Source organism: Lactuca virosa, chromosome 8 (assembly GCF_052849685.1).
Source record: "Lactuca virosa cultivar CGN04683 chromosome 8, Lactuca_virosa_CGN04683_v6, whole genome shotgun sequence".
NCBI classification, from domain to species: Eukaryota; Viridiplantae; Streptophyta; class Magnoliopsida; order Asterales; family Asteraceae; genus Lactuca; species Lactuca virosa.
This window is the reverse complement of record NC_136433.1, coordinates 352,725,381-352,747,577: the sequence shown is the minus strand read 5'-3', so window position 1 is coordinate 352,747,577 and position 22,197 is coordinate 352,725,381. Positions and strand designations below refer to the sequence as shown.

Here is a 22,197-nt window from a genome sequence, read left to right as displayed (position 1 = left end):
CAGAATTAAGGACATGAGTCCGTACATCAAGGAAAAGTTAAACCACAGTTCTAGATACGGGTTCTTTTAATGTGACCGGTAGATTCTCATGTATATCTCCCTGCTCAACCTACCCGAGCGTCGTATTATCAGGCTAAATGGATCTATCTAGGTCAAGATTTGTCAAGTCTCTAGATTCCTTAAGTTCATCTGAGCCTAGTCAAGTCCATTTAAAATCTTTCGTGCCTACCAACGCATCGAACACAGAGCCTAGACAGTTCAGCTTTGGTACTTTACACAGACCAAAATTTACTGTTATCACATGATCATATCACTTCCCAATAATACCTACTAACGAAAAACTATAAGAAAATAAAAGATTATCTTCAAAACGAATTAGTGTAAGATAAACTCAGGAGTATCGAGAAGAAAACTCAAACCGTAAGTCACCGATTGAATTTGCATCCAGAAGGTCTGAGAACAGCACGCATAATCTCAGAACAGATCCGAAAATTCTTCACGTCGATAAGCACAAAACCCCAAGAGTGATCCTTTCCTTTCTTCCTTTCCCGCAAAGGACACATACTCTCAAACAAAGTTCTGAATGTTTGTGCACTTGAGAGATGTCCCCTATCATGTACCAGGAACAACCACTACCAACAAACCGAAGTCTGATGATATGCCTCCACAGCTGCTCTGACACAGAGCGGGATTAGTTGGTCTTTGGAACCTAATCCATTTTGAAACTGGGTTGACCTTTGTCATCCTTGCACAATACTCTCTCCCATGACATATCCTGTTTATCACAAACAGAAGATGAAGAAATATTAGAATCGTTAGAAGATTTGGGAGAGTGAGCCTTTGGAACCCATTTGTAGTTGGGTTTAACACATTTCTTTTTCGATCTGATGGGTGGCTCAGTACTTGCTTTTGATCTTGATGTCGGCCGTTGAGATGACTTTGACCTAATCGGTCTTTGTTTCATTGGAGCATCTCTTGGATTGGGCTTCTTGGCCGACATTCCCTTCTTGCCCTTGGGATTCGGATTCTTGGCCTTGTGGGTTGAGTTCTTGTCCTTCGTGGCATTCCAGTCGCCATTGTTTGAACGTGGCCTTGAAGGGTTTCTTTTGAAGTATCTCCCACTTGGCGCGTTCTGCCAGCCGCGTGCGTAATAAGGAACGTATGCGCGATTTGGACAGTTTCGGGCAATGTGTCCAGGTGTTCCACAGTGAAAACATGTCTTTTTCTTCACTGTGAAGTTGTTTCTTCCTGCCCCTGGTGGCGTATCCATGCCTTGTCTCAGGTTGTTCCCACATGCACACTTGCAACAAGTCGTCGGTTTCGCTTGTTTTAGTGGCCTGTATTTCTCAACAGCAGGTTGATCAGAAGCAGCTGAGTTCGAAGCAACAGATTCAGAGCTCAAGGAGATGTTGGTTTGTTCAATGGTTTTCTCCTTGTTCTCATCTTCTGCTACTTTACCTGCACATGAAGTAGAAACATTAGTATTTTCAACCTGAATACCTCCTGACACAAATCCAGCTGGTTTGCCATATTGAAGATGTGCCTCCCTGTCAATTTCTTCCTTTGTCGTAGGGATGGATGTGTACTTATGATTGAAAGGTGGAGGAACACTATCATACCCTAGACCCTTGTTTTGATTATCTTTGAATTTTAATTGGGTTTCAAATAAGGACTCGACTGTCTTACTTGACGCAGTATAATTTTTGAAACTAACATCTGTTTTTCCACACTTAATTTTCAAAGCGTCAAGTTCTTCAGTTACAACAACAAGTTTTTTCTTAATGTGATCGTAATTTTCACACTTGTTGCTGTAATCTTCTTTTAATTTCCTAAAGTCCTTAGTCTTGACCTCTAATTGAGCTTTCAGAGGTTTCTGACCTTTCCTAAGAGTATAGCCTTCGTATTTGAGGTCCTCATTTTCTCTTTCTAATAAATCGATTTGATCTCGGAGAAATTTAATAGTAGTTTCACAAGATGGAGTAAATGAAACTTCATTTACCGGAATAGATGCGGAACTCATTTTTTTTTATTATAATTATATATATATATATATATATATATATTATTTTTTATTTATTTTATTTATTTTTTTTAATTGCCCTTTGACTTAAAAACCGAGAAAGTCAACCTTCAAATTCAAATTTAAAAGTCAAACTTAAAAAGTCAAACTTGAAAAGTCAAACTTAAAAGTCAAAACGAAAGGCTAAATTTGAAAATTAAAAAGTTAAACGAAAAAGTCAAAGTTTAAAGTCGAAGGTCAAACTTGAAAGTCAAAAGCAAAATTTTAAGGTCAAAAGTTAAAAATAAAGTCTAAAATTAAAAACTAAAATTTTTGGGATGAAAATGGAATTTAAAAATAAAAAGAAATTGATTTTGGGGTTAAAACTGTAAAATTTGTGAAAATGGAACCGAGAAGGACAGTTTTTGAATAAAGAATGCGAAGGAAAAGAAAAAAGGGGATGCTAGAGGAGTTGGTTAAGGCGTGTGGCTGTGTTTGGAGGAGACCCGGGTTCGATCCCCGACACCTGCAACTTCGCTTCCTTTTTTTTATTGGACGCTGTTGTGCAAGGAAACGAGGATGCGAGGACGACTGTTGCTGCTGACCGAGACCAAAGCGAAGACCGGGCCGTAAACGTCCGAACCGCACACGTCCGAGCCGCATACTCCGAGCCGTACACCGAGCCGCACACTCCGAGCCGCACACACCGAGGACCGCACACTCCGCGGCCGTACACCTTCAACTGGCCGCACACCTTCAATCAGATCGCGAAAAAAACGACGTTTTTCACCATTTTTGCTCCAAAACTCGATCAAAAACTCGTTTTTATCAAAAATGCAAAGAACAAACCCCCCCTAATTTTCAGAGATCTATCCAAAAACGTAAAAATCTTTTCAAAATAAGATCAAATAAGCTCCAGATCTGACAAAATTGATTGATACAATCCAAGCTCTGATACCACTTGTAAGTCCCCAAATATGTTTGTGTATCGATCAGATCCAATTGTGTGACAACCGTCAAAATTGAGTCAAGTCAAAGTCAAACAAAGTCAACAAGTCAAAACCAATCGACTCAATTAACCCTTGTATATTAGGGTTTACACTATGTAATTACTGTACAATGCAATATCTTAATGAGAGAAACATCATTTGGAAAGTTCGTGTGTTGAATTTCCTAAGTAAACATTGAACCAAAACGATAAAACATTATTGCACACTCATCAGGAGTGTGTACGACACTAAAACACGGTTTAACGGGGTTTACGAACCTTGCGTTGTGAAGCCGGACACTCAAATTAATCACAAACGAAACCTCTCTAAATCGTTTTCACTCTATCTCTTTCTATTTGAAATCTCTCCCAAATCTCTCTCAAAAGTTACTTTAACTTTTTGTAATCATTTGGGTCATATCGACCCTTAACCGGGTCAAAAATCGCTTGAAACGGGGTAAAAACGGGTAAAATAGCCTTAAGGACCTGGAACTGAAGCTTCAGGACCGAAGCATCTCATCCGAGGCCTCGGATCCGAAGCCTCTCATCAGGACCTAAGTTGAAGCCTCTCAGGAGACCGAATCCGAAGCCATCAGACAACAGCCTCGCATGCGAGGGTCTGAAGTCTCGGCCCCCATCCGAGAGGTCTCGCAGACGGCCCCTTTTTACCGGTTTTTCGACTACGACTTCGTTTTAACTCCGTTTTTCATTATTTTAACGTGGGATTTTCACCCAAAACTTTATTTTATAAACTAAGGCCCCAAAATATATAAATCTCCAGGGTTTTTATAAAAATGTATTAAAAGAATTGGTGGTTGGACTAATTATTGAGGGAATATTTGTTTTTCCTTATTTTATGACAAAAGCAAGCCACCACCACCTCACTCTATGATCAGCCACTCTTTCCCACTACTCCTTGTCACCTTAGTGGACCTTTACACCCTATCTCCAGCTCTTCCCACGTTCTAAGAGCTGGAGGATTGGTCCTCTCTCCTCATTCTCCTTAAAAGCCCTTTCATTCTACACTTAGCAACCAAGAACACTCTCCAAAATTCTCTCATCTTTTCTCTCAACTTCAAGAACTTCAAGGCTTTCTCCAGGGATTTCTTTCTTCAGTTAGTAAGTATCTTCATCATTCACATAATTATTAAACTCCATTCTACTCAAATCATTGATATCTTACACAAATTCCATCTTATTCGGTGTTAGATTCTCGAATCATCAAGACATCTTCTTAGTGTTCTTGGGTTGAACACTTCCTCTCTCTCACTTTCATCTACTGAAACCACATAAGGTGAGTTCATACCCTTACATTTACATGTTTTTCTTAAGTTTTAAGGGGGGAATACAAGTAAAATCATCAAGAACACAATTAAACTTTTTCTATCAGATTACATCAGAAAAGATGAACTTCGATCACGGACTGTTTTGGTCAACTTAAATATTTTAGTTTTCAAAACTGTTCCAGGTGCAAGTAGTTCAAACTCTTAGCTTTAAAATGGCTACTTGCACATCTCCATATGATTTTTCTACAATTTATGGTGATTTTTACAAAACTGCCTATCATTTCAGAGGCAAACCCGGACCAGTCTGTGATTATGAATATTTTCACCTCTGTTAGAGATCACTAAAAATCATGATAAAATTTACGAACAAACTAGACTCATATTCCAAACTCTCAGAATTTGCGGATTTGGATTTAGAGCTTTGATGATTTTTCTATAAATTTTCTAAGAACAGTAACAGAAACTGTATACAACAAAAAGTTGCTGTCAATTTCATTTCACCTTGTAACATGTTGAGCAAGGTGTATATCTTTATGTGGTTATATGTTATTGCAATATATGACATTTTATCTTAATATTTAGACACACATCAGTTTACAAATGGATTTGGACATATAAAATATAAAGAATAACAAGTGATTATAATCAAAGTACAACCGATACATTCAAACATTTAATAAACTATTTTGAATATAGTTTGCATACATTACTACGTACTACCCTTGGTTGATAAACTATAATAGGTATAGTTTATGATACATTACATAACACATACATTTAAAAAGGGTATATTTATACAAAGGATATTTTCATTTAGCAAGGTACGGCCATACGGTACCAAGTTTTCATAACACGAAATTCCGTTAATGACTTTATGAAACATTACATAACACATACATTTAAAAAGGGTACATTTATACAAAGGATATTTTCATTAAGCAAGGTACGGCCATACGGTACCAAGTTTTCATTACACTACACGTAAATTCGTTAATGACTTCTGTGAGACATTCGATTCAATTTATAATAACTCACATGTGGTATTAACAAACATAGAATTTACGGGGATTTCACTAAAATCAAACGAGTTTATGTCGATTTAAACTTGCATTGTTTTACTATAAGGAACGAACACTACTTGTACATTTCGGTCTTTGGGTTTTAAGACTACATTTACACATTAAGGAAAATATTGGATTTTCTGGAACGAACACTACTTTTACAAGAAAAGGCTTTAATAAACTCACATAAAGTATTAATGAATATTGGAATTTACGGGAACTTCATTAAAATTAAATGAGTTTACGTCGATTTAAACTTACATTATTTATTATAAGTAAGAAAAGTTACTTGTACATTTCGGTCTTTGGATTTAAGACTACATATACATTTTAAGGAAAATATTGGATTTTTCTAAAACAAATACTACTTTTACAAACGAAAGGCTTTTAATAATACCAAACAAAAGCTTATGAACTCACCAACCTTTGTGTTGACACTTTTTCAAACAACTTGTATTCTCAGGAAATCATTAAACAGGTAACCAAGTGCTTTTGAGGATGGGACGCTAAGGCGTCTACTATTTCATATTTTTTCAACATATTGTAATTGATTCGTAAACATGTAATTCATACAATGATGTAACTTTTTCAATTATATATATGTTGGTTGTGTTTGCTTGAATTACTATTACAATTGTTGTTATGATACTATACATGAAGTCCTCCACCCCCGGACATATCAGAGCACAGTTTATAGTGAATTAAGTATATCAAACCACATAAGATATACAAACTATAAACACAATTGGGACTAATAGTCTCTGATTTGTGCATTTTTTAAATAAATATACTTTTAGAAAATAAATGATTTTCTTGATTAAAGTATACATACATACATTACATGCTCGCATGGTATCATAACTAGCGAAAACATAAAGCAAAAGAAGAAGAGTTGAACATTTTGAGTATGCCTTTGTATATGTGGATTAAGTCTGGGAAGGATATAGCCTGATCAACTATATCTGTCCGGGAATTGACTTGCATATACCGGGGGATGGTCAGGATGGGCAACAAATCTAACAAACCTAATAACACACTACAAAGGATACTTTAAGAACTCAAAACTAAACATTTACAAATACTATAGGAGTATTTTGTGTTACTATAATAAATTATCTGAGAATTAAATAGGTCTTTATTTATAGATCAATAGCTGCTAAGTGGATGCGCTAAGGTCATATGTAACTAAGATGCTATAGACTTAGAATTTATGTATCTTTGTTTCACTTCCTGTCCTTGTTTGGTTGTGGTCTTGGAGTTAAGGTCATCTATTCGAAGGACTATTATATCTTAATCACATATGACTCGTATGCACTTTGCAACTAATGAAGTAACCGATAAAGATCTTTTTAAAACATAAATATATTAATTATGTCCCCACTAAATTAGTATGTGTGAAACTTTTACAAACGGTCATATACTTGGAAACAAGAAGCTGCTTTCCAAATGTTAAAACAAGCCCTATGCAGAGCACCGATCTTGTCTCTCCCAGAGGGAACCGAAGACTTCGTAGTGTACTGTGATGCTTCGAATCAAGGCCTCGGATGTGTGCTCATGCAGAGAGGGAAGGTTATCGCGTATGCATCAAGACAGCTTAAGACGCACGAGGTTAATTATACTACGCACAACCTGGAATTAGGAGCAGTAGTATTCGCTTTGAAGATCTGGAGACACTACCTCTACGGCACGAAATGCACTATCTTCACTGATCACAAAAGTCTTCAGCATATCCTCAATCAGAAAGAGCTCAACATGCGACAGAGGAGATGGGTAGAGTTGCTGAATGACTATGAGTGCGAAATTCGTTATCATCCGGGCAAGGCCAATGTAGTGGCCGATGCTCTAAGCAGGAAGGAGTACTCGGGCCGCCGAGTAAAATCCTTAACAATGACAATCCATTCCCACCTGACCATACAAATCAAGGAAGCTCAACTGGAAGCTTTGAAACCAGAAAAGGTGGCAGGAGAGACATTAAGGGGAATGGATAAAAACTTAGAAGTCAAGGATGATGGAGCACGTTATATCATGAACCGGATTTGGACACCGAAGTTCGGTGGACTCCGAGACGTCGTCATGAATGAAGCACACAAGACTCGATATTCCATCCATCCCGGGTCAGATAAGATGTATCTGGACCTCATGAAATTATACTGGTGGCCGAACATGAAAGCTGAGATTGCTACCTATGTGAGCAAGTGTCTGACTTGCGCCAAGGTCAAAATCGAGTACCAGAAACCATCCGGGCTATTACAATAGCCGGATACACCTGAGTGGAAGTGGGAACGAATAACCATGGACTTCATAACCAAGCTGCCTAAGACATCGGGCGGGCTTGACACCATATGGGTAATCGTAGACAGATTGACCAAATCAGCACACTTCCTACCGATAAAAGAAACCGACAAGATGGAGAAGCTGACTAGAACGTACATCAAAGATATTGTACGACTCCATGGTGTGCCGATATCCATTATCTCCGATAGAGATAGTAGATTTACCTCACGGTTTTGGCAGTCTCTACAAAAATCATTGGGAACTAGGCTTGACATGAGTACGGCCTACCACCCACAAACCGACGGACAGAGCGAACGAACCATTCAAACGTTGGAAGACATGTTAAGAGCTTGTGTGATAGACTTCGGTAAAGCATGGGATACCCATCTACCGCTTATCGAATTCTCCTACAATAACAGCTATCATACTAGCATCAAAGTCGCTCCATTCGAAGCTCTTTACGGTTGCAAATGCAGATCACCCCTGTGTTGGGCTGAGGTGGGGGATACACAGCTAGCTAGAGGGCAAGTCTCTAATAGCACCCTCACTGGCCCTGAAATCATAAGGGAAAAGAGTCTCGAGATCGGCAAAAGAGTTACGCAGACAAACAACGCAAACCCTTGGAATTTCAGGTGGGTGATCGTGTACTACTAAACGTTTCCCCTTGGAAAGGAATGATACGATTCGGCAAACGCGGGAAACTAAATCCAAGGTACATCGGGCCATTCGAAATCCTTGCTAGGATTGGGCCAGTAGCATACAAACTTCGATTACCATAGGAACTCGACAAAGTACATCCCACATTTCACGTGTCGAACCTAAAGAAGTGTATGTCTGATGAGACACTCGTAATACCACTCGACGAAATCGAAGTTAACAAAAATCTCCACTTCGTGGAGGAACCAGTCGAAATCATGGATCGGGAAGTCAAACGAACGAAACAAAGTCGTATTCCCATCGTGAAGGTCCGTTGGAACGCTAAACGAGGGCCTGAGTTCACCTGGGAACGCGAAGATCAAATGAAACAAAAATACCCACATCTTTTCCCAAACTCTTGATGTCCCAGTCAAATGCAAATTTCGGGACGAAATTCCTTCTAACGGGGGGATGATGTGACAACCGTCAAAATTGAGTCAAGTCAAAGTCAAACAAAGTCAACAAGTCAAAACCAATCGACTCAATTAACCCTTGTATATTAGGGTTTACACTATGTAATTACTGTACAATGCAATATCTTAATGAGAGAAACATCATTTGGAAAGTTCGTGTGTTGAATTTCCTAAGTAAACATTGAACCAAAACGATAAAACATTATTGCACACTCATCGGGAGTGTGTACGACACTAAAACACGGTTTAACGGGGTTTACGAACCTTGCGTTGTGAACCCGGACACTCAAATTAATCACAAACGAAACCTCTCTAAATCGTTTTCACTCTATCTCTTTCTATTTGAAATCTCTCCCAAATCTCTCTCAAAAGTTACTTTAACTTTTTGTAATCATTTGGGTCATATCGACCCTTAATCGGGTCAAAAATCGCTTGAAACGGGGTAAAAACGGGTAAAATAGCCTTAAGGACCTGGAACTGAAGCTTCAGGACCGAAGCATCTCATCCGAGGCCTCGGATCCGAAGCCTCTCATCAGGACCGAAGCTGAAGCCTCTCAGGAGACCGAATCCGAAGCCATCAGACAACAGCCTCGCATGCGAGGGTCCGAAGTCTCGGCCCCCATCCGAGAGGTCTCGCAGACGGCCCCTTTTTACCGGTTTTTCGACTACGACTTCGTTTTAACTCCGTTTTTCATTATTTTAACGTGAGATTTTCACCCAAAACTTTATTTTATAAACTAAGGCCCCAAAATATATAAATCTCCAGGGTTTTTATAAAAATGTATTAAAAGAATTGGTGGTTGGACTAATTATTGAGGGAATATTTGCTTTTCCTTATTTTATGACAAAAGCAAGCCACCACCACCTCACTCTATGATCAGCCACTCTTTCCCACTACTCCTTGTCACCTTAGTGGACCTTTACACCCTATCTCCAGCTCTTCCCACGTTCTAAGAGCTGGAGGATTGGTCCTCTCTCCTCATTCTCCTTAAAAGCCCTTTCATTCTACACTTAGCAACCAAGAACACTCTCCAAAATTCTCTCATCTTTTCTCTCAACTTCAAGAACTTCAAGGCTTTCTCCAGGGATTTCTTTCTTCAGTTAGTAAGTATCTTCATCATTCACATAATTATTAAACTCCATTCTACTCAAATCATTGATATCTTACACAAATTCCATCTTATTCGGTGTTAGATTCTCGAATCATCAAGACATCTTCTTAGTGTTCTTGGGTTGAACACTTCCTCTCTCTCACTTTCATCTACTGAAACCACATAAGGTGAGTTCATACCACTACATTTACATGTTTTTCTTAAGTTTTAAGGGGGGAATACAAGTAAAATCATCAAGAACACAATTAAACTTTTTCTATCAGATTACATCAGAAAAGATGAACTTCGATCACGGACTGTTTTGGTCAACTTAAATATTTTAGTTTTCAAAACTGTTCCAGGTGCAAGTAGTTCAAACTCTTAGCTTTAAAATGGCTACTTGCACATCTCCATATGATTTTTCTACAATTTATGGTGATTTTTACAAAACTGCCTATCATTTCAGAGGCAAACCCAGACCAGTCTGTGATTATGAATATTTTCACCTCTGTTAGAGATCACTAAAAATCATGATAAAATTCACGAACAAACTAGAGTCATATTCCAAACTCTCAGAATTTGCGGATTTGGATTTAGAGTTTTGATGATTTTTCTATAAATTTTCTAAGAACAGTAACAGAAACTGTATACAACAAAAAGTTGCTGTCAATTTCATTTCACCTTGTAACATGTTGAGCAAGGTGTATATCTTTATGTGGTTATATGTTATTGCAATATATGACATTTTATCTTAATATTTAGACACACATCAGTTTACAAATGGATTTGGACATATAAAATATAAAGAATAACAAGTGATTATAATCAAAGTACAACCGATACATTCAAACATTTAATAAACTATTTTGAATATAGTTTGCATACATTACTACGTACTACCCTTGGTTGATAAACTATAATAGGTATAGTTTATGATACATTACATAACACATACATTTAAAAAGGATACATTTATACAAAGGATATTTTCATTTAGCAAGGTACGGCCATACGGTACCAAGTTTTCATAACACGAAATTCCGTTAATGACTTTATGAAACATTACATAACACATACATTTAAAAAGGGTACATTTATACAAAGGATATTTTCATTAAGCAAGGTACGGCCATACGGTACCAAGTTTTCATTACACTACACGTAAATTCGTTAATGACTTCTGTGAGACATTCGATTCAATTTATAATAACTCACATGTGGTATTAACAAACATAGAATTTACGGGGATTTCACTAAAATCAAACGAGTTTATGTCGATTTAAACTTGCATTGTTTTACTATAAGGAACGAACACTACTTGTACATTTCGGTCTTTGGGTTTTAAGACTACATTTACACATTAAGGAAAATATTGGATTTTCTGCAACGAACCCTACTTTTACAAGAAAAGGCTTTAATAAACTCACATAAAGTATTAATGAATATTGGAATTTACGGGAACTTCATTAAAATTAAATGAGTTTATGTCGATTTAAACTTACATTATTTATTATAAGTAAGAAAAGTTACTTATACATTTCGGTCTTTGGATTTAAGACTACATATACATTTTAAGGAAAATATTGGATTTTTCTAAAACAAATACTACTTTTACAAACGAAAGGCTTTTAATAATACCAAACAAAAGCTTATGAACTCACCAACCTTTGTGTTGACACTTTTTCAAACAACTTGTATTCTCAGGAAATCATTAAACAGGTAACCAAGTGCTTTTGAGGATGGGACGCTAAGGCGTCTACTATTTCATATTTTGTCAACATATTGTAATTGATTCGTAAACATGTAATTCATACAATGATGTAACTTTTTCAATTATATATATGTTGGTTGTGTTTGCTTGAATTACTATTACAATTGTTGTTATGATACTATACATGAAGTCCTCCACCCCCGGACATTTCCGCCATCCTTGGTTTGGGGGTGTGACAAATTGATGGTGCGGAATCCCAATCAATTGGATGATGTCATATCAAATAGAAGAGAAGGAGAAGAAGAATAACTTGAATCTATGATGTATTCAAAGATATGAGTGATACTCCATACACATTAGATTCTCTCACACACACTCTTCTTCTCTCTTGTTTCTCTCTCTACAATATGCTCTCTTCTCTCTCTCTTCTGGTCGTACACTCCTCTACCCATTACATCTATTTATATGGACCTCCAGCCGTACACGTGTGTACAGCCGCACACCCTGTGTACGGCCGTATACAGGGTGTGCGGCCGTACACACGTGTACGGCCGTACACATCTACAAAATTAAAGAAAAGTACATTTTCTTAGAAAAGCAAAGTATAAACCATATTTTGACCCAACACTTTTCAAACTGTGTTCTCAAACCAACTACTTCAAACTGTTTTATTAAACTCTTTTACATGTCAAATACTTTTATTAAACTCTTTTAAACTTATATTCTGTAAAATGTGTATCTATATAGATATAGTTATATAAGTAGGATTTAAAGGACTTAGGACTGATAGCTCACCTTACCTCTTGTTCCTTGTTTGGTTGTGGACTTAAGGTATCGGTTGTTTGTCCGAAGGTCGTTTAAATCCTTGATATTGCCATATTTATACATAGTTCTAGGCAATATTGATCTACATTTTATTTAATATTTTGGTTATTTGCATAGAATTATGGTACTTATAAGGATAAAATGTTATTTGCAGCCAAAATAAAGCATTTTAGAAGAAAGGGACCAGAAGTGACAATTTATGGAACATTGGAGGCTTGAAGCATAAAAGATGAAGTAATTCACGGAATATACTGGGGCCGCGAAGTGAACTTGATAATCACGACGTGGAATCGATCTTTTCAGAAGATAAGTACGCGAAGAAAGAATCCTTGGTGAATACGGATAATTCCTGAAGTCACGTCGTGGAGCTTCCTGCCATGACGTGGAACGTGATTTTCCAGAAAATATATAAACCCCTCTCCATTACGTTTTGGGAGACTTTTGGCTGAAGGAAGAGGTTCCAGGAGGCGATTTACAGCAGAAGCAAGGTCTTGGAAAAGGGTTTTCAACACCAAAAAGAGTAAAAGTTCATAATTCGTTTACTTTTTTGATGCTTATAGACATGTTTTCTTATTTGAGTTGTGTTTATATGTTAGTTGCTACTATGAGCAGCTGAATCTAGCTACTCTTATCTAGCTAGATGAAGCTTCAAACTTATGAATAGCATAACTTTACATGGATTTATTTAGTTGGTGAATTGCTTGTGTTTGATTTATTGTTACCTAGCATGCTCATGTTGTTGCTTAAATTGCTTAAACTCATGTTATGTGTAGCTTAGTGACCATTAACTGCATGAACTTGATAACCTAGTAATTTAGTGAACATTGAATTGCTAGAGCTAGGATCGACCAAAATCTTAGTTAGTAATTGAAGTAATTAACCTTGCTGTGCTAGAGAACATAGATTATGACCATAATTGTGTTTGCATGATAAATCTTACATAGCATATTCATAAACATAATTGGTTATGTGTTTAATTGTGTGTGACCATACATAGTTTTACATGAATTAATTAACTATTGGTAAATTTAGACCTAAATTACTAATATAATAATAACCAACTTAATAATCCATAATTATTAGATAGCCGTAAGGACGAAGTGGATTCGAACTAGATAAGAGTGTCTTCTAATTATTGATTGAATTTGAGTTAAGTTAGTCTGATCTTGCAAAATCAGATAAAAACCCCCGTTTTAGCTTGTTAATAATTAGATTAATTTAGTAGTAATTAGATTAATTAATAACACTGTTCCCTGTGATCGACACCCGACTTACCTAAGATATACTGTAATCTGACTAGGTACACTGCCTACAAGTGCATAGTTAGTCTAAGTTTGTTAGGTTATAAATATTAAAATTAGTGGGTACTTCCGTGCACCTCAAGTTTTTGGCGCCGTTGCCGGGGAACGGCTTAATTTATTGTTTATTTATTTTCTTTAGATTAATCGATCCTTTTTTGTGGGGTAAAACCCACAAAAAGTTATTTTTATAAGCATAGTTTTAAGTTTTTTTTACAGAAGTCACGACGTGGAGTATCCTTCCACGACGTGACACCTGTGATTCACAATTTTTTTTTCCTTTTTCTTAGTTCAGTTTTACGTTTTATTTTCTTTTCTTATTTCAGGAGTTCATGACCAGAGGTTCTAACACACATTTGGTACCACCACTTGAAGATCCCGAGTCTACACTTCACAAAAAGAAGGATAAGAGCGTCAAAGAAGTTCAAACACCAAAGAAGACACCTTTACAAGAGTTCAAATCAGTGTTCTCAAAGAAGTCGGGGAAGAAAACAGAGGAGTCAAGTTCATCTTCAAAGAACAAGAGCAAGCTTGAACACTTAGATCAAATACCCGTCCAAGCCGAGTTCGCGTACGATACCGAGCCTGAATTTGAATTACAAACAAGTGAACCCGAGAACGAGCTGCAGAACGAGATGGCAAACATTGATGAGATGGCCATGGGGGACTACAAGAAGCGCATTCGAGATGATGTGGGGCCGGGTTTAGTACATCCTACGATTCCTGCCAATGCCACATTCGAGTTGAAGGGACATATCCTTACTGCACTTAAGGATATCCCATTTTACGGGAAGGATCACGAGGATGCTTTCAAACACTTAGACGAGGTGAACGATATTGCGGATTATTTTAATACTCCCAATATCCCAAGGGAGACAGCTTTGCTAAGGATGCTACCAGTCACTTTCAAGGGAGCAGCAAAAGACTGGTTAAAGGCACTCCCACCTGGTACAATCACCACATGGGCCCAATTGCGTGAGAGATTTCTAGATTAGTTTTGTCCACCCTCCAAAATCTCTAAACTCAAGAAGGCAATTGACAACTTTGAGCAAAATCCGGGGGAGTCATTATACGAGGCCTGGGAGCGCTACAAGGGGTTGTTAAGGAATTGTCCTCAACATGACCTGAATCTTCAGCAAGAAATGTCGATATTTTATGATGGGGTGAATGTCATGACTAGACAACTCCTTGATTCACAAGGACCACTAACAAAGAAGAACCCAATTCAGGCCAAGGAGCTGGTTGAAGAATTTCAAAGCACTCTCGTGAGTATCACAACCCAGGACGCGATGGAATGAAAGGCAGTGGAGGTACACAAACTGAAGAGATGGATGATGTGATGGCAATGCTTAGCACTATGGATACGAGATTGACTCAAATGGACCAATCAATTCATGCAATTCGAGTTGGTTGCGAGAGATGTAGTGGCCCACACTTGACAAAGGATTGCAATATGGATGAATATGGGAACAAGAAAGCTCAAGTATGCTACTCAAGTGGGGACAAGTATGATGAAGATTGGAGAAAACCAAAGAAAGAGTGGCTGCCTTACGAAGAATACAAGAAGCAAAAAGAAGAGAAATTTAGGCAAACTGGCCGGGGCATCTACCAAAGAGAGCAACCACTAGCTGAGAAGAAAACAGAATTAGAGACCATGTTGATGAAATTCATGGAAGCTTCAGAAAAAAGACATGATGCTACTGACGCTGCAATGGAAGAACAAAGAAATATAATGACGAATCATCACGCAATAATGATAGATCAGCAAGCATTAATAAAGAATCAGGAAGCCTCCATTAATAACGTTGAAGTACAACTTCGTCAACTTACCACTTTGGTTAATGAGAAAATATTCCCGAAAAATCCTGAAAATAAAACCCAATCTCACGTAATTGCCATAGATATTGAAGAAGAGGCGATTTCTGAGTTCCTAGAGGTCTTGGAAGTGGAGCCCCAGCACCCCGATACAAACCCGAAGAAGCTAAAATTCGAGAACAAAAATGTAGCTCAAGTACAGAAACCACGTCGTGGGAATCATATGTCCACGTCGTGGCCTTGGTCTGATCAGAAAATTTCAGAAACCGTCTGGACTTATAAACCGCCTTTGCCATTCCCGTCTAGAGCTAATCTCAGTCCACTGGAGAGAGAACATCTGGAGTTTATCAAGCAATTAAAGGGTATTCCTATCAATACTCCTTTTATTGATTCGCCTGCAAAAATTCCAGAATATGCTAAGTTCCTACAAGACTTGTTAGACACTCGTCAGCAATTAAAGGAGAATTCTAAGGTGATTCTAAGTGAGCAAAGCTCAAAAGCTGTGTTGGGAGAAATACCTAAGAAATTGGGGGACCCTGGACGACTCACTCTCCCATGTGAGTTTGGGAATAATATGAAGATTTATGCTTTAGCCGATTCTGGGGCTAGCATAAATTTGATGCCTTATTCGTTTTATCAAAAATTAAATATTCAGAAGTTGAAGACTACAAAGATGACTATTCACATGGCGAACCGTTCGGTGACACAACCCCGGGGCATTGTGGAAGATATTTTAGTAAAAATTGGGAAATTCATTTTTCCAATAGACTTTGTGGTATTGGATATGAAAGAAGATCCCAATGTACCGATTATTCTTGGTCGCCCGTTACTTAACACTGCTGGAGCTCTTGTTGATATTCGGGAGTCTAAGCTCACCTTGAGGGTTGGTGATGAAAAGGAAATTTTTGGGATAGAAGATGGCTTTCAAGGGAATCATGCTCAAGAAGAGGTTTTCAACATTGATGAAGAAAATGAACTTGAAGAATTAGAGAAGCTCATGGAAGAAGAAATCAAAACAATTCAACAAGTTAAAAGAACAAAACCGAGAGCATCTGTTCCATTTTTGGTTGAAGTCATTGCCTACACGAATCCAACTTCTTGGGTGAGCAAGGAAGATGATGAGATGTCGAGTGATGAAGAGGAGGTTACTTCAAAAGTAACAAGTCCAGTGGTGAAAGAAGAGAAGGATACTTTGGAGCTTAAAAATGATGGAAAATTGAAGACTAAAGGGACTAAACGCAAGCTTGATGGAGACGAGGTCAAAGCTAAAAAGGAAAATTCGAAAAAGGCGTATAAAAGACGTGTTCAAGCTTACAAGAGGCGTTTCAAGGAACAAAAGATCCTAGTGGTGGACTCTTCAGATGATTCAACGTAGGAGGCACGGAGTCCAGCTCAAGACTCCTCAAAAAGAAGCGCTTCTCGGGAGGCAACCCGAGTTTGGTTTGCTTTTTCTTTTCTTTTCTTTTTAGTTTTTACGTTTTTTAAAAGGTTATCAAGTCATCATCTATAGACTATTACTTGGTAAAAAATTAGCTGTGGGATGCTTTGGTAATAATTGAAACACAAAGAACATAAATAAAAATTGTTAGATTAGCAAATTTTTGTGACCAGACATCAATCACGTCGTGGTCAGAAGAGCCACGTCGTGATTTTAAGGAACAATTCGGGGACTGAATTCGACTTGACCGGTTTATCTATTATTAAAAGTCACGACGTGGTATAGCCTGCCACGACGTGACCTTTAAAAGTCACCGGGGGGGGGGGGGGGCAGTTATTAACCCCTTTGACCACAAGCTTCTTCCCCATTTGTTTACTGCCTCACAAACGGAAGAAAGGTCCCCACATCCGATTTTTTTTTAACTTTTCCTCCAAATTTCCTGCATTCTCTTGTCCTTTTACTCCATCTGGTATGTATTTCATCCATTAATTGTACATATTACTTAAAATTTATACATTTTCATGGTTAGGGTTTATGTGAATGATAGGATTTCCGAAATTGGATGAAATTGGTTACTGTTTTTAGGTTGCATGCCCGTATAATAGCAATAGAAACAAACCCCAAGTATTGTTTTTGGGTAAAATCTCGTAATTAGTGTTCGATCGGTGCCAACGATCCGACTGCAAGACCACGACGTGGCGAGCCAAGCCACGACGTGATCCCTGGGCGACAACTTTTCTGCATTGTTTCTGATAACATATTTTAGGTGTTTTGTTTTTGTTTTGGTTTGTTTTTGAACATTGCAGGAAGATGGCACCTAGAAGGGTTGTTCAACAGGACAATGACCCGATTGATGTCTTGAATATCCATCCGTTATATCGATTTCTGCGAACCATCTCACGGGCCTTGTTGACGTCTTATCAAAACCGTTTGGGATGGTTATACAATAGGGAGTTTGCTATAGCTCCGATTATTGACTGGGGATGGCTTGGCGGTGTTGGAATGGTTGTTGAGTTGGAGCGCCATTGGACAAAAGTATACGAGGGAGACCATTTTTCCTTTACTTGCCATGGATGGAGGAACTTGTTCGCGATCCAAGAACCCGTGTACCGGGAATTATCAGTGGAGTTTTTCTCTACTGTGAACTTTGAAGAACGCACCATTGATTTTGATTATAACCGGGCACTAGTTTTTCGGTTGGGCGGGGTGTATCAGGAGTGTAGTCTCCGGGAATTTGCATGGCGCATGGGGATCTATACGGAAGTGGAGACTCAATCCCCGTTCTTTGTTCCATTTTTACTTGGTTGTGTTCGGGATTTTGCGCCCGGTATTTTTGATGATCAATTTTGGCGCACTATCGCAAATCACGAGTACAGTTCTCGTCATTCAAGTGAAGCACAAATTCAGAATCCGGTGCATCGTTTTTTTCACCGCCTTATCACCTTTTCTATCAATCATAAACATCACGGTGATAAGGTTTCTTTACAAGATTTGTTCTTTTTGTGGAGTATTATTACTCCCGGGGTGTGTTGTGATATTCCTTACATGCTAGCAAGGTTTTTGGGAAAGAAAGCGGTCAGTTCACGACAAGGAAGTCCAATTACAGGTAGACATTTGGTCACCCGTCTTGCCCGGTCATATGGGATTTTGTCCCAAGAATTTGTGCGGAACCTTACCCATTTGCCAGACAATGATTTGACTATTCAGTTTTTGGGTGTTATGCGCGTGGTGGTTGATGTCGGGGGACGTTATGTTATACCCCCGGAAGATAGAGAGCAATAGGTGGAACAACCCGAGCAACCTCATGCGAGAAGACGAAGAAACGTTAGAGCCCGGGGAGAAGTTAAGAGAGACCGTCACCCGGGAGGAGTACCCACCGACCCGTTTCAAACCCGGGTTGGATCATATTTGGATAATCTACGTGGTGGGATGAATTACAACACACAAATTTTGGAAGCAATGTTTTCCCACATGGGTGTGGTGTGACCACCTGCGGTGCTACCACAATGTCCTTATATTCCGACATGGGAAGAGCTTTGGATCCCGAGGGACGATGGGGAAGGACCGAGTGGAGTGCAGGGACGAGAGGATGATGATTAATTTCTTTTCTGTTTAGTTTTTAGTTTTTTGTTTTATGTGGTGTTAGTTAATGTTGAACTTGGTTTGTTGATGTAAGACTTTAGTAAACTATTATGTTACTCTTTTAGTTCTTTTGGTTGATTGCAGCTTGCTAAGGAATCATGAAAAGGAGTAAGGTCGAGTCAAGAGTCGTGACCCACAATTTGAAATAAGTGTGGGGTGCGTTAAAGAGAGAGAGGATAGAGTCCACAAGTGTTTTTTTACAACATTAGAAGAGTCTTAACCCATTAAGATGCTAGTCAAGGTGCTAGGTTGAATGAAGCAGTGGAAACTCTTATTTTTCTGATGGTCCAGTTTCCACGACGTGGTGATTAAATTTTCATGTCGTGGAGTGATATACCTGGGATATTCTGTTCGCGTTTTTATACAATATCACGATGTGGTATTATACACCACGACGTGATTTCTGTACATTTCACTATTTTGAAGACCATTGGGTGTTTTTCCATATGGCTTTCCACGCATCTTCTTGGGGTCATTTTAAAGACTATTGTGGTTCGTTTGCCTCCACCATATGCAGTAGCTTCAAGTCCGAGTTCTTATTTTAAAGAGGTCCATATTCGAAATGCACGTTTTTCCACACTTTTGGAGTTTCGTTCACGCCACTATCCCAGGGGAGTCTGTTCCTTTTTCTCCTTTCTCTTAATTTTTATATTATTTTAAGCATACAATGAGGGCATTGTATGACATAAGTGTGGGGTAGGGGTAGAAAAAGTAAATTGCTAGATAATTTGGTAAATTTTAAAATTTTTATTAATTGGATCTAGTAGTAATAATTTGAACTGTACCTGCTAGTGGAATGATCCGATAAGAGCTCAAATGTTTAGTTGAGCCGACATACGTTATAATGCATTTGTGGCCTCCCTTATTTTAGTGAAATCATGGAACAAAAACATAACCCTGCTTAGTTTGAGGAATGCAATATGTTTAGCAGCCTAAACCTGAAATGTATCCAGGAAAGATATGTCTTAACCAATAAAGGTTGAAGTTAAGCGCCCCTGCTTAAGCATGTAGGTTTTTGAGTGATATAAAAAAGTGAGTTATACATGTAAAAAAAGAGAGAAATTACCAAAAAAGTGAAAAATTGAAGAATTTTTGGAGCATAAAAGTATCAAAGTAAGAAGATCAAAGATCGAAAATTCTGAAATTTCAAAAGTTGAAGATATCAAAATTACACAAAGATGGTGAATTCAAAGAAAGTGAAAGATCAAACATTAAAGAAAAGAAGAATTCAAGAGCTCCAAGTTGTGGTATCTTCTAAAAAGTTGTAATTCTCTAGTTTATGTATGCTTGGGTAGCTTTACAAAAATACTTTGAGGTTAAGTAGGATTTCTGGGGATGGATTCGGAGGGTTGCATAAAATGAGCATTGTTCGAAAGAAGTGGGCGAGTATTTATGAAGATTGTGAGTATTTAAAGTATGGGAGGTTACTTAGGAAAAATTTAGACACAAATGCATGCGTTGAGGTCTTGGCATAATGGCTGAGCTGGACTTGGATTGTTCTATGAAATGCTAGTGATGAAGGTTTAAGTTTAAATAAGTAGATTTTCTTGAGGGCAAGCAAAGCCTAAGTGTGGGGTATTTTGATATTTCCATATTTATACATAGTTCTAGGCAATATTGATCTACATTTTATTTAATATTTTGGTTATTTGCATAGAATTACGGTACTTATAAGGATAAAATGTTATTTGCAGCCAAAATAAAGCATTTTAGAAGAAAGGGACCAGAAGTGACAATTTATGGAACATTGGAGGCTTGAAGCATAAAAGATGAAGTAATTCACGGAATATACTGGGGCCACGACGTGAACTTGATAATCACGACGTGGAATCGATCTTTTCAGAAGATAAGTACGCGAAGAAATAATCCTTGGTGAATACGGATAATTCCTGAAGTCACGTCGTGGAGCTTCCTGCCACGACGTGGAACGTGATTTTCCAAAAAATATATAAACCCCTCTCCATACGTTTTGGGAGACTTTTGGCTGAAGGAAGAGGTTCCAGGAGGCGATTTACAGCAGAAGCATGGTCTTGGAAAAGGGTTTTCAACACCAAAAAGAGTAAAAGTTCATAATTCGTTTACTTGTTTGATGCTTATAGACATGTTTTCTTATTTGAGTTGTGTTTATATGTTAGTTGCTACTATGAGCAGCTGAATCTAGCTACTCTTATCTAGCTAGATGAAGCTTCAAACTTATGAACAACATAACTTTACATGGATTTATTTAGTTGGTGAATTGCTTGTGTTTGATTTATTGTTACCTAGCATGCTCATGTTGTTGCTTAAATTGCTTAAACTCGTGTTATGTGTAGCTTAGTGACCATTAACTGCATGAACTTGATAACCTAGTAATTTAGTGAACATTGAATTGCTAGAGCTAGGATCGACCAAAATCTTAGTTAGTAATTGAAGTAATTAACCTTGCTGTGCTAGAGAACATAGATTATGACCATAATTGTGTTTGCATGATAAATATTACATAGCATATTCATAAACATAATTGGTTATGTGTTTAATTGTGTGTGACCATACATAGTTTTACATGAATTAATTAACTATTGGTAAATTTAGACCTAAATTACTAATATAATAATAACCAACTTATTAATCCATAATTATTAGCTAGTCGTAAGGACGAAGTGGATTCGAACTAGATAAGAGTGTCTTTTAATTATTGATTGAATTTGAGTTAAGTTAGTCTGATCTTGTAAAATCAGATAAAAACCCCCTTTTTAGCTTGTTAATAATTAGATTAATTTAGTAGTAAATAGATTAATTAATAACACCGTTCCCTGTGATCGACACCCGACTTACCTAAGCTATACTGTAATCTGACTAGGTACACTGCCTACAAGTGCATAGTTAGTCTAAGTTTGTTAGGTTATAAATATTAAAATTAGTGGGTACTTCCGTGCACATCAATCCTAGTCATATATCATGTATATGTGTATAGATATAAAAGGTTACTTCTTTCTATTCAATAGCTTTGGGTAGCAAAGGTATACACACATGTTCATACAGTCAAACAACATTACTAGTAAGCTATATTAGGTATAGTTTAGGGAGTTACTAATACTATTACTAGAAACAGTGAAACATACAATGAGTCAGTTCATACATGAGTCAATACCATACAGAGAGAACATACAATACCATACAG

At 37.7% G+C, this 22,197-nt stretch overlaps 1 non-coding gene across 1 annotated transcript; it reads right to left on the bottom strand.

The window, feature by feature from the left end:
- Positions 1 to 14,661: 14,661 nt before the first annotated feature.
- LOC145135347 (small nucleolar RNA R71) lies at positions 14,662 to 14,768 on the bottom strand. The gene has a single exon (XR_013719808.1). It is a non-coding gene; the product is annotated as a small nucleolar RNA R71 (small nucleolar RNA).
- Positions 14,769 to 22,197: the final 7,429 nt, after the last annotated feature.